Raw genomic sequence first — 12,702 nt, 5'->3', positions numbered from 1 at the left:
AAACAAGTGGGTTTGGTGAACTCAACTCACCCTGGATCCATCGGTCAGCCGCAGGAGGAGCGGCTCCGGTACTCTTATGTAGACGACCGACCTTGGCCACACTGGCCTCTGCCCTCCAGCTGCCTCCTTCATGTCTTATAGAGACCTTTCTTTTTGTTCCAGTAGGGTTAGTATGATTTAGGACTCTGTTTGTAGATATAAGTCGCGTTGTAGATGAAAAAGGATTCGAGGTGAATCAGCGGAGCTTTGCCTGCCTCGACGTATGGGGGAAAGATTAAGATGGGACATGGGGATGTATTTTTGTTGTCTTTATCCGTTGGTCACATTATACGTAAATTTCCACCCTTTCCCCTTGAGGGTTTCAAGATAATATATTGCTCATTAGTCGTCACATAACTTCTGTTTCCAACCCCCAAATTGCTTTTCACGATCTCTCTCTCTCTCTCTCTCTCTCTCTCTCTCTCTCTCTCTCTCTCTCTCTCTCTCTCTCTCTCTCTCTCTCTCCCAAGGAGTAAGGCAACATAGATATTGCAGCGAGTGTTTGTGTGTGGGTTGGGAATAGCAAGACGGTGCTGACCCTCTCTCTGTAATTGTTATTGGTACAGATCTATTATCATGCATAGCCGATGCTCACGAGGAGAATTAGTGTATCCTCGAAGATGGAGGTGTATCTTGTGTCTCTGTGTAGCCGCCAGTCCGCCTGGACTTACACCCGGAATTTGGTTTTTGATCATCAGTTTTGCTGATCGTGTTGGATGTGGATGGACCTTGATGGGGTTATTATCACTAGGGATCCATAGTTCATGTACGAAGATGGAGCGGAGTCAGGCGGCCAGTGGTGTGTGGAAGGTCACTTCCAGAGTTGATCCCCAGACCTGCAGGTCCGTCCTCACCAACACCAGGAACTACAGCCTCCCAGACCCGTCCTTACCAACACCAGGAACTACAGCCTCACTCCTACCTGAAGATGGCTCTAAGCCACACGTTTTTGCGTCCTTCCTCAAATGATATTTTGGATAACTAGTTTTGCTAAACCTGTTAGCTTTTCATTATTCTATAATATTACCCACATCAATATCTAACTTCCATTTGAATTTGCAGACGAGTCACACACACGCGGGGATCGATGGAGTGCACGCGTCCTGCGATTTTGATTTCGATCAGTGACTTTGATAACTCGTGTTACATGGTGAGGCGACACGTCTCACAGGTCACCAACTCAGGCTCAGGTCACACATCCATACTGCCCTCCCTTCCATACGTGGCGCTCCGGATCCTCCACAGTCGATCTTTAATTCTGGTGTGTCGTGAAATTTTGATCAAGATGAACGAAATCATTCATTGTCATCCTTCCCCGGCTGAGGTTAAAGTGTGGAACGGATTCTTATCCACTGGTCAGGGAACACACGTAGCTGTCAAGAAATTTACCCTCCACTTGTTACTGTTGGTCAAACAACTGTGTGAGGTAACTTTATCGTTCGTTGGCTCCCTTGTAGGTATGGAACCGAATCCATTCTATGTATGGGTACGTCCAGCACACTACCACTTTGTGTGTTTGGGTTCATTGTGCCGTTATTGTACCTACTTGTACAGTATCCACAGACAGCTGGCTGGTGCTGTGGCGTCGTGTATCATTTCCTCGAAAGTTGTTGACATCGTTGTACTCTGTAACGTTGCTGTAACAGTGGCTGGTGGTCACTGGTGCCGTCACCACACAACCTGGGGACTGGCAGACCCGTCCTTAGCACAGGGCTGGGTCGTCCTCACCCAGGTTGCCACACCTCCCTCCCTCACACACACACACACACACACACACACACACTGCCACCCTCACCCAAGCTGCCACACCTCCCTCACACACACACTCTACCACCCTCACCCAGGCTGCCACACCTCACACACACACACACACACACACACACTACCACCCTCACTCAGGCTGCCACACCTCCCTCACACACACGCACACCACCACCCTCACCCAGGCTGCCACACCTTCCTCACCCAGGCTGCCTCCCCTCCCTCACACACACACACACACACACACACACACACACAGTCACACCCTTTCCCTGCTGTAATTCTTCTTTTACTTCTCATTATAATTTTAGGTAGTTTCGGATTTTCAGTGAGCGAAAACGACGAACCATTTTTTCATATTTGTACGTAATAGAGAGAATTTGTGCAATAACCTTTGTTTTGTATATTAGTCTGTATGTGAAAAGTCTTCGTCAGTTTACATATTCTGTTGTAAGCATTCTTTCTTGCATAAATGTTTTAACACGACATGATGGAAACAAATACTTTTTCTAGGATGGGGTTTGTACAAGTGAAATAGCCTACAAAGCTGAGACCACAGCTGTAGAATATGATAGAAAATAAACGGAAAGAAAATTTTATGTTTGTATGCATATGCATAGATCTTCCTCCACGTGTTACCGGACTCCGCCTGCTCGAGGTGACACCGCGAGTGAAGCGCCACCTTTAACAAGGCCTGTATCAACAGGAGCGCTGTCTCGTCAAAGACCTATTTCACTCTGAAGGAGTCTCCACTCCCCTGCTGGTGGAAGTAGCGCAACCTTGGCCTCCAAGTGTCATTAGAAAAAAGTCCTGGGTAATGCCGGGACTTGTTCATAGAAATTAGACCTGGGGCGATTACTTGTAGAATAAATGAATACTCCTTCCTCCCATTAGTATCTGGGGCCAAACTGGTTTACTCAAGATTCACAAACTGTAGACCACAAGTGATCGAAAACCTCATAGACAACAATGTAGTTACCCCCCTTTCGTCAGTATACCCGGGGGATTATAATGCTCTGCTTGTATACATTTAGTGAATTATGGTTGAATGCTCAGTGTGGTTTATGTGGAGATGCGATCATACTTTCCATGTATGGAGACATATATCTGGTTTATTAATTTCTTCTTGAGGACAGATCTGGTTTACATGTGGTTCTTTCCCCACCTCAGATTCTTATGCTAGTCATCTTTTTCTCATTAGATGTATATTATCTAGGTCTGAAACTCAGGTTTGCGTTCTGAACGGAGTCGTGCACGACCCACTGCCCTGGTGCTCCAGTGACGTGGCGTGTTATACACGGGGCAAACAAAGGAATGGCGACATGTATAGATCCGACGTAAAATGTGATCAGAACGTCTGTGTACTGTACGAGGCTTTCCTCCCTTCCCTCTCCCGTGCTGCCTTCACAGCCTATCTCTCTTGAGCTGGGAGTGTTGGCTGAGATTATGTAAATACTGTCGAGGTCTTTCAGACGCCTCTCCCTCTGCTCAGTATAAAAAAGAGAAAAAAAATAGGGAACATTAGCTTAGTGCGATTCTCAGAAGGGGATAGACATCCTCACAGCTGCAGTGGTAACCTCGAGTTGGCTTAGAATACGTGGTATGAATAATTCATTGGAACATTTGATATCCAAATAGCTACAAGCCATCTTGCTTAACTGGTTGTAGACCTGAAACCATGTTCAGCGCCTAAGGGACACGTTCACAGATTTACGTGTGGTAGGAAGAGAAGTGTGTATGAGAGAGATGGAGAGGGTGTACTAGAATAATGTGGACATGTGGAGAGGATGAATTAGCGAAAATAACTAACAGGGTAGACGTGTTAGAAGTGGAGGGAATAAGGAAAATGTGGAAACGAAAGAGGAGGTGGAACGATGGAGGGAAAGATGCTTTGAGATATCGGGGTCTGAAAGCGTGCATGGGAAAGAAGAATTTGGAAATTTGTGGCATACAGGGGCCAACGTGCTGTCAACGGACTGAACCAATGCATAAGAAGCGATCAGCGGAAACCACGGAATGGTCTGTGGGGCTTGGTTTGGGTAATACCTCTTGCTATTACGCCTCTCTCATACCTTTTTTCGTATGCGACCAGTCCTCCTCACATTGTCCTTCAGCACTTCATTTTCAACACATCCGACCTGTTCCGTGCGTACTTTAATTTTCAGTTAGGGCTCACCCGCGCCGTACACCCGGACTGCACCGTTGGGACTAGTATGCCATCAAATATGATCACCTTTGCCATTGCAGGTAGTGATAGCTCTTTCCACTCGCTCCTCAGTGCGTCCAGAACCTCTCTCCCTTTCTCCATCAACAGCTGTGTCCCTTGTGTTTTGTGTCCTACATTGTTTCTCCATTTTTATCTTGGATTTCCTCTTTTCTACAAATAACCAAATGCACTCATACGCTGACGACTCAACACTGCATTCCTTCGCATTCTTCAATTCTGCTCTTTCTTCTCTCACTCGATCTGCATCTCGTCTCGACACAACTTCTTCAATAAACTCAGACTTGGACAGGATGTCTCAGTGGGGTAAACGAAATCTAGTTAAGTTTATGCCTCCAAGACCCAGTTTCTGCCCATCTCTCTATTGAAAATTCTTCACAACTTTCCTCTCTGCTTTGACGATTCTGCAATTCCACCTCTTGTCTCGGTGAGCATACCTCGTATTACTGTAACATCCACTCCGTCTTGGAGACCCCACAGTACGGAACTGGCCAAGTCTGCCTTTAAGAAACTGGGAGTCCTGTTTTGATGTCGAAATTTGTTTTCTCGCTCATATAGTTGCTTCGTTTATACAAAGGATTGAGTTCTCTTCGTGTGGAGTACTGCTCTCACATCTGGGGTGGTTCTAGCTCTCCATTTCTACTTGAAAGAGTTGAATCGAAAGCGTTCCGACTTATCAAAGCAAACATAACCCAACTTAACCTCGGCTCTGGTACGCCTCCTTATATTTTACAACTTCAGGTTGTTCATTTACTCAATTTTCAATTGTTTTTTTCATTCCTGTAAATCTTCCTTATGTAAATTTCTTCACATGTACAAGGGTTCTGGCTGGATCAAGGCATTCCACCTCATCTTTCCTCAGTCAATTCTTTTTTTTTTTTTTTTTTTTGCTTTTTGCTCACCTGAGAAGGCCACCCGAGCTTTCACGTCAGTCTGATTACCCCCCGTATTTGACTTTTTATTTCCGTGAATGTATTTCTCGAAGGGACAAAGTTTTAGTCATTTAATATTCTATGTCACTGGCTCTCTAGGCTGTCAGGCAAAAGGTCAGTTGTTGATTTTTCTCTCTCTCGTCTGTTAAGTAGGGGCTGGAGAACGTCCCCACACGTGGCTGGGGATGCTCCAGGTAGGGGCTCATGTGTGGTGTAGTCGACGACCAAAGTGTCGCAGTTGGTGCCTCGGTTAACACACAACCCCATTAATCCTCCTTCTTGTCGCCGTTTTCTGTTGCTTGAAACCGTGAAAATGTTAAGATCGCCTGAATATTGCGTCGCTCACCTGTCCTGGATGACACATTCTCGCGAAATATAGATATAATGATACAGAAACGTCTATCAGTCATTATATTTTTGCCACGTTTTTGATAGATTTTGGTTCATTCCTCCGCCCGAAATAGAGAGAATGAATAAGATGAGGAGGTTTTGCTTCTCTCCTCTCCTCCTCTGCCTCTCTGTGGCAGTATATCCTTCAGCTGCTCTTGAGTCTATTTGTGCCCTGTGGTGGCCATATTGTGTGCTGGGATCGGCATGAAATGAGGAGACTTGACAGACGACCGTCCATAAATCCTTTGCAGAAAGGATCTATCCAGTCGACTCACTGGTTCCCAAGATGGGTAGGATGAGAAGGGATCACACACACACACACAGACGGAGGCAAGGTGGTGATCGCATTGCTGACCAGGTGGGATACAGATGGCGTCGCAGTACCTGATTTTCGAACGGTATGTCATGACGGGCTAAGACTGTGTGTGTGTGTGTGTGTGATGAGGGTGACCTGGTTTACGGAGGGAAGCCTGACCCTAGTGGGAGAGATTCCTATTCGTGACCTGGCAAAATCAGGTGACCCTACAGGGCATCAGTCGTGATGTAAGGGAAGTAGGTAGCCATACATGGCATCGTTAGTGACCTGACATGGTTAGGTGGCCACACAGGGGATCATGGATGACCTGACACCGTCATTTGACCATAGCCGGTGACCGTCTTAATAGAAGCTTTGGAACACTATATACTTAGTAAGCAAATAAGGTCGAGCAGTGAAAAAAATAAGTAAGCCCAATTTGATGAATGAAAGGAAAAGCCTTTAGAGAAAAAAGAAAGAAAATTGAAATAGTAAAAACAAACTCGTTCACAAAGCCAGTAGAAGAGAGGAAAGGGATTATGAATCAGAAGTCTCGAAGTCTGATCCCAAATAATGGGAGTAAGTCCACCAGACGAAGGTTCCTGGTAAAACTGGCCACTATGAAAACAGCCCCTGGACGACCTACAAGGAGCAGGGAGATGAGTAATATTCTGAATACTTATTTCTGGCTTGTATTCACAGGAGAAGAAACGGCAAGTATTCCTCAGATGGAGGGAGAAAATTAGAGGAAAGACAGATTAATGGTGAGAGAAGGAGAGAAGGCATCTTTAAACATACAGATGGACTGAAAACGAATATATATGTCCCCTGGTCCTGACGAGGTATGTATATATCTTCGGATCATAGACGAGGCAAGAGTCCACCATCTGATGTGTTCAGTACATCCTTCAGCACGGGTGACGCGCCACAGCCCTGTGGAACCTCGCTGATGGCGGCGAGTCGGTATTCCGGAAGGAGGAGTGAGGTTCGCTTGCCCCAGATCAATAAGCAAATCATTTGGCTTTAATCATTGGGACAACGCACCATAGTCGTGATAGTTAATCATCCCCAGTCACCACAAAGAATTGAATAGATGAGAGATTTTTCAACGTAGCATCTGAGGAAATTACCTTAGATTATAATGATATTTTCTCACATGTGAGAAAATTACCTTAGATTCTTTTTCCTCGGAATTCTTCGAAGCGGTGTATCATGATCTGGAATTTTTTTTTGCCGAGGCTTTTGACAGCGTATCTCACGAGATAACTGATGAATAATAAGGTCGAAGCGTTGGGCAACAAGTCTTTAAATTGAGTTGGTGACTTCATTAACGAAGAGGATTAAAAAGAAAAAAAAAAAAAAGACAATCGCTTGAGGCATTGTCCCAAGTGGTGCTTCTCAGAGCTCTGCCCTTGGACCTCTCTCGTACATTAGCCTCATTAATGACACAGATTGTGAGATAAGTGATAGTATTAGAGGCGAGTTTGCTGAAGACGCTTGAGCTTGAAGGGGAGTTTAATTCCGAGAAGAGGTCGATATCAGACTCGATTCTACAATCAGGATAGACAGAAATGCAGCACATGCGGTGTGACATTAGTTAGTGTAGAACGCTGAGCTTCGTGGAGATAGACGGGGCTTTCGTCTACCTGCTGGACGAATCGCCATACGAGAGGAGTCCGGTAGTGATGGCTCAGGAGAGATTCGAAGGCAAGGCAACAGAGTGTCCAGTAGAATACAGGGCATACGTGTCTGTAAGTGTGAGAAACAAATCTCCAGATCTCACCTTGTGACCTCTGGTCCCGCCCGATGGATGTGGCTGGCTTTCTGAGAGCTGCGGAGGCAACATTCTCTCTCTCTCTCTCTCTCTCTCTCTCTCTCTCTCTCTCTCTCTCTCTCTCTCCCGGCACTGAAAATAGAAGGGATTCCTGGGGCAGGAATGTTAGGAAAGGTCACACACACACACACACACACACACACACACACACACACACACACACACATATATAATATGAGAGAGAGAGAGAGAGAGAGAGTGTGTGTGTGTGTGTGTGTGTGTGTGTGTAAAAATTACACTAGACTTAGTTTGTATAAAGTTACACCGGGAATTAGATGCTACCATTGTCAGTGAACGTAAGGGCCGTTCTGTCTCGTCATGGAGCTTCTCATCACAAAGGGGTCCATCATGACCCTGCTCCTGATTACAGCGCATCTCTGCAGCTGCGGAACCACACCATGCAAGAGGTGGTGGGGTTGTGTATAATGATTAAACATGTAGGATTTACATACGGCCTGAAGCTATTGGGATATTAATCGTTTCTCGTGAATCATCATTCATCAAGTATTCTCACTCAGCACCAGGGACCATCATGCAGCTCTGGGTCTGCCGGAACAACCCACCCACCCACACACACACACACACACCCTCCCTTTCGTAAGAATCACACCAGGCTAATGTCCCTCCTTTTTCATTGGGTAACAAAGGATTCTGAAGGATCTCTCTCTAACGGTATTTTGCGTCAACTCGTAAACGTTTGCTTATGTTTCCAGCACGAAGAGAGAGGCTGTGACGTGCACCTTAATGAGAGAGAGAGAGAGAGAGAGAGAGAGAGAGAGAGAGAGAGAGAGAGAGAGAGAGAGAGAGAGAGAGAGAGAGAGAGAGAGCCGCGGAACTCTCATACCAACACTTCTCTTCACACTGACGTCGGGATCTTCCGTGTTCCCTCATGTGTTCCCTGTTCATCCACGACGTCATAGGTCAACGCCACGACGTCATAGGTCAACGCCACGACGTCATAGGTCAATGCCACGACGTCATAGGTCAACGCTCGTTACGACACCAGGGGTAACTGGGAGTTCGTGACTCCCATTGCCGTGCAAACGTAAAGTCATGCTTCAATAAACACGTAAATGCGATTAAAAGAATGCTAGTGCTTAACAGAGACTTATACCATTTTAAACACGGTTTGAGAAAGAGAGAGAAGCAGACCCGCACAAAATGAATAGTATATGCACTAAAGGGAGAACAGGATAACGCAAGCTAGCCCTCCAAACATGGGCAATATGGTCCCCATCTTGATGTAAACCATATGGGGGGATTCGACCATGATTCACCGGGTGTATACCAACTGAGCATTATATTCCCCCCCGGTTGTACTGATGAAGGAGGTGAATAGACCAGTCTGTGCGCCAGTTACGGTCGACCGGTTGTGGCTTTTAAACCAGTTACTAAATATTGAAGTTCTTCATTCAAGAAAAAAATAGTTTTAATTCATATACGCAAAAGTGTTTATAACTTTTTCAATTTGTAACAGAGGTATAAGTGAAATGTCGTGATTATGTGATTAACTTGAGTATTACAATTTATTTATTATTTTTTGTTTTTTTGCCTAAGTATTCAGCTGTCGAGAGCCATTAAACCTAAACAACAACAAAGCATGAAGAAGAACAAAAACAGTAGTCTGAATGTTTAAACATTTGCTTTTAATAAATACATTCCTGAAATCGTGTTCGTTTATATAATGCCGTAATAAATATCTATAAGAGTCGAAACATTTACAACAAAAAATGTATTTTTGCCTTTTTTTTTTCAGGGGGGACCTTTCCATCTAACAAAAAATATTACGAAGACATTTTACATAATATTATGCATGGTCTACCACAGCTCTTGCACAAATTGTCTATATGTCGCCCTAATGTTGACTATGATCCTTTATACTGGCTTATTAAGAATTCGAACGCGTTGATGTTATACAGGACGAAAGGATTAAACCATGGTGGCTGGTGACGGTGGTAGTGTGTGTGTGTGAGGGAAGTGGGGCAGCCTGGGTGAGGGTGGTAGAGTGTGTGTGTGTGTGTGAGGGAGGTGTGGCAGCCTGGGTGAGGGTGGTAGTGTGTGTGTGTGTGTGTGTGGGAGGTGTAGCAGCCTGGGTGTGTGTGTGTGTGTGTGTGTGTGTGGGAGGTGTAGCAGCCTGGGTGTGTGTGTGTGTGTGTGTGTGTGTGTGGGAGGTGTGGCAGCCTGGGTGAGGGGTGGTAGTGTGTGTGCGCGCGTGAGGGAGGTGTGGCAGCCTGGGTAAGGACGACCCAGCCCTGTGCTCAGGACGGGTCCGCCAGACCCCAGGTTGTGTGGTGACGGAACCAGTGACCACCAGCCACTGTTACAGCAACGTTACAGAGTACAACGATGTCAACAACTTTCGAGGAAATGATGATGGAGAAGTCTGCAGGTTAACGGTGTTGCAAACCGAAGGATCTGCGGTTTCAGAGGTTCCACAATAACTTGGGCTGGTCGGTGGTTAAGGGTCGACTCAAGAATGTCACCAGAGTAAGATGGAACTCGTCCCTGTGTCCCTCATACACACTCTGGCCTGTCCCTACACCATGATATAACTTCACACTTTGTCTTATTGATCCACACACACACACACACACACACACACACACACACACACACACACACACACACACACACACACAAGGTACACCGAGTAGGAGCAAACCTCTGCCATCATTAACCACCCTTGTCCCAGACTGGGCTCGTTCTGCCCACATCTCCAGCACCTTCATGCGCTTGTGTCAGAGAAGCGAGAGATGTACGACGATCAACTAATACTGTGGTGCCTGGATCTTGTCATCCTACTGTCCTGACCCTCTGGTGCTCTCATCTCTCCTCACACCTCCATCTGTTTACGTATTACCTCATCCTTTACTCCTCCACCAATCGCGCAACTCCAACTTAACCAATCACCCGCCTGCTCTCGACCCGCATATGCGGTCGTGCCATGAATCGCCGAACTAGCAAACTCTGCGAGTGTTCAGCCAGCTGTCTAACTCGTAACACTGTATCACCGGAGGTTATGATATGCGTCGAACCTGGGAATAGATTACTGATGACACCGCGCGAACGAAGTGCCTGATATCTTCATATAAAGTGACTCGTTATGAGGGGAAGAAATGGGAGTTTACATCTACGTAAATCAGTTCACTCGTTGCAGTCATATCACTGATATTTTCTGTTACCCGGTCAACCTGTGACTGGAACAGAGATGACAGTGCAGTAACTGGGTACTTGATACTGGTATTCTGTTGACAGTAGTGGTCGTTGACTGGTCTGTAGACGTAGGGGAAGAGGCAAGAGTGGATCAGACGGGATAACTTGTCCGAAGAGTTCTGTCATATTTCTGTTGTGCGTGTTGATTGCCACAGGAATATCTATCGCTTTGTCTATCTGTGTATCTCTATCTATTTACATATATCTGTCTATGTAATACATATATTTCTTTTTTCTTACACGTTCGCCGTTAACGACGTAGCTCCAGGAACACACAAGGAAAGGCCACATTCACCCGCATCCCTTCTCCATCTGTCATGTGTAATGCACTGAAACCACAGCTCCCTTATCCACATCCAGGCCCCACAGACCTTTCCATGGTTTACCCCAGACGCTTCACATGCCCTGCTTCAGTGCATATATATATATATATATATATATATATATATATATATATATATATATATATGCACATATATGACTCATGGTGAGGTGCCTGAGGATTGGCGGAATGCGTGCATAGTGCCATTGTACAAAGGCAAAGGGGATAAGAGTGAGTGCTCAAATTACAGAGGTATAAGTTTGTTGAGTATTCCTGGTAAATTATATGGGAGGGTATTGATTGAGAGGGTGAAGGCATGTACAGAGCATCAGATTGGGGAAGAGCAGTGTGGTTTCAGAAGTGGTAGAGGATGTGTGGATCAGGTGTTTGCTTTGAAGAATGTATGTGAGAAATACTTAGAAAAGCAAATGGATTTGTATGTAGCATTTATGGATCTGGAGAAGGCATATGATAGAGTTGATAGAGATGCTCTGTGGAAGGTATTAAGAATATATGGTGTGGGAGGAAAGTTGTTAGAAGCAGTGAAAAGTTTTTATCGAGGATGTAAGGCATGTGTACGTGTAGGAAGAGAGGAAAGTGATTGGTTCTCAGTGAATGTAGGTTTGCGGCAGGGGTGTGTGATGTCTCCATGGTTGTTTAATTTGTTTATGGATGGGGTTGTTAGGGAGGTAAATGCAAGAGTTTTGGAAAGAGGGGCAAGTATGAAGTCTGTTGGGGATGAGAGAGCTTGGGAAGTGAGTCAGTTGTTGTTCGCTGATGATACAGCGCTGGTGGCTGATTCATGTGAGAAACTGCAGAAGCTGGTGACTGAGTTTGGTAAAGTGTGTGGAAGAAGAAAGTTAAGAGTAAATGTGAATAAGAGCAAGGTTATTAGGTACAGTAGGGTTGAGGGTCAAGTCAATTGGGAGGTGAGTTTGAATGGAGAAAAACTGGAGGAAGTGAAGTGTTTTAGATATCTGGGAGTGGATCTGGCAGCGGATGGAACCATGGAAGCGGAAGTGGATCATAGGGTGGGGGAGGGGGCGAAAATTCTGGGGCCTTGAAGAATGTGTGGAAGTCGAGAACATTATCTCGGAAAGCAAAAATGGGTATGTTTGAAGGAATAGTGGTTCCAACAATGTTGTATGGTTGCGAGGCGTGGGCTATGGATAGAGATGTGCGCAGGAGGATGGATGTGCTGGAAATGAGATGTTTGAGGACAATGTGTGGTGTAAGGTGGTTTGATCGAGTGAGTAACGTAAGGGTAAGAGAGATGTGTGGAAATAAAAAGAGCGTGGTTGAGAGAGCAGAAGAGGGTGTTTTGAAGTGGTTTGGGCACATGGAGAGGAATGAGTGAGGAAAGATTGACCAAGAGGATATATGTGTCGGAGGTGGAGGGAGCGAGGAGAAGAGGGAGACCAAATTGGAGGTGGAAAGATGGAGTGAAAAAGATTTTGTGTGATCGGGGCCTGAACATGCAGGAGGGTGAAAGGAGGGCAAGGAATAGAGTGAATTGGAGCGATGTGGTATACCGGGGTTGACGTGCTGTCAGTGGATTGAATCAAGGCATGTGAAGCGTCTGGGGTAAACCATGGAAAGCTGTGTAGGTATGTATATTTGCGTGTGTGGACGTATGTATATACATGTGTATGGGGGTGGGTTGGGCCATTTCTTTCGTCTGTTTCCTTGCGC

Source organism: Panulirus ornatus, chromosome 1 (genome assembly GCF_036320965.1).
Source record: "Panulirus ornatus isolate Po-2019 chromosome 1, ASM3632096v1, whole genome shotgun sequence".
In the NCBI taxonomy this organism is placed as follows: Eukaryota; Metazoa; Arthropoda; class Malacostraca; order Decapoda; family Palinuridae; genus Panulirus; species Panulirus ornatus.
The sequence above is the reverse complement of the archived record's forward strand: the minus strand, read 5'-3'. Positions refer to the sequence as shown.